Here is a 1,766-nt window from a genome sequence, read left to right on the forward strand (position 1 = left end):
GATCGAGACCTGAGCCGAAGTCAGACGCTCAATCAACTGGGCCACCCAAGCCCCAAGCCTCCTCTTCATTTTAAAGAAACATAAGATGCGGACAAGCAGATTATTTATCTCAGGACTCGGCGAGGCTTGGTCCCCAGAGTTTACATCCCTGCCAGGATGGCAGAGAGAATCTCAGGAAAGAAACACCTGAGGAAACTGATGTAAAACCAGATGTTGAAAGTGGGTTCGAGGCAGTACAGTGTGAGGTTCCCGGGACACAGCAGTAGGCGAGGGAGGTCCAGCCAAAGGGCTGGTGTCCCCAAAGCTGGGCAGAGCCTAGAGGCTGAGCAGCCGGCAGTGGAGGCCGAGGGCCAGCGGTCACCCCATGGAGGCCAGAAGACGCCAGACTCAGTCACACATGTAGGGTGAGAAAAGGCAGAGCCCTCTGGGACCCCAGGGCCGCCGCACATCAAGGTCCCAACCCTGCTGCAGGACTGGGCTCCCACGTCAGGCTCCAGGGGCTACCAAAAGGCCTTGTGCTGAGACCGAGCTCACTAGGACTTTCCCAACTGCAAGGAACAGAAGCCCACCATGACCCAGGGGAGCCCAGGATTGTAGGCTATCCGTGGAAGCCAAGAGCGGAGCTGATGGTGGGCCCAGGGACCTAAACCGGAAATGGAATCATGGGGGGAGCTGGAACACCACCCCTCGGGTCCCTGTCTCTACTTCCCCTCTGCGATTTGCTTCTTGTCCCTCTTTTAGATCCACTTTCTCTGTCTCTCAGACCCATAGCTGCAAACAGAAGTGGCCAACGACTTCTGCACTGCAGTTGGGCCACCGGAGAAACGAGAGACTGATTTTACAGCTCCTTGGTGAGGGGATGTGCGGTTTGCCCACCCCTGGACTTATTGACTCTAGAAGGAAGCCTGGTTGCAGTGTTAAAAACATGGTGGCCTCCATGGATAGACGGATGGATGGATGGATGGATGGATGGATGGATGGATGGATGGATGGATGGACGGACAGATGGGTGGGTGGATGGATGGATGGATGGATGGATGGATGGATGGATGGATGGATGGACGGACAGATGGGTGGATGGGTGGGTGGGTGGATGGATGGATGGATGGATGGATAGATGGAGTGCGGGTGTGGCAGTTCCCAAAAAGACTGGGAAGACCACCCAAGTCCAGAGATGGTCTGCTGAGGCAGGCTTCAGAATTAGGGGAACTTTGTTATATGTCTCAGCTTAAGGGCTGCTTCTTTGGGCTATTTTGACAAAGCCTGAGACCGGTTGTTCCAGGCATGTGATTAATAAAGGGTCTGATTAGCAACCAAAGCCTCTAACTCAAGAGACGGCTGTGAAGCACAGGAGTGAGCATTAGCTGCTGACTTCTCTTGGGACCAGGGCTTAATGTCCCTGCTCCCGCCAGGGAGGTGAACACGTTAGGGATGGTGCCTGGTCACGAGCCTCCTTGCTTGGCACCTGCCGCTCACACCGCCTGGGGCTCTCCCAGGAGAGAGTCGGGAGCCTCCCCTGTCTGGGTTAGAAACAGCGTGAGAGGCAGGCGGTGAGCCATGTTTGCTGGGCTGTGAGGGAGTGGAAAGAAGACCGTGGGGTAGAGGAGAGAGGAGAGCAGCCGAGGAACCACCACACTCCACTCGGGCGAGACCCCTCCCCTGACTAGAGCCCAGCTGGGAGAAGGTTCCAGAGAGGCTGGAGGTATGCCTGCAGAGAGGGTGAGGAAGAGCAGGGAGAACCAAACCGTCAGGGGGTTTGACCCCTG

Source organism: Hyaena hyaena, unplaced genomic scaffold, assembly GCF_003009895.1.
Source record: "Hyaena hyaena isolate Hyena2069 unplaced genomic scaffold, ASM300989v1 scaffold_11, whole genome shotgun sequence".
Taxonomy (NCBI): Eukaryota; Metazoa; Chordata; class Mammalia; order Carnivora; family Hyaenidae; genus Hyaena; species Hyaena hyaena.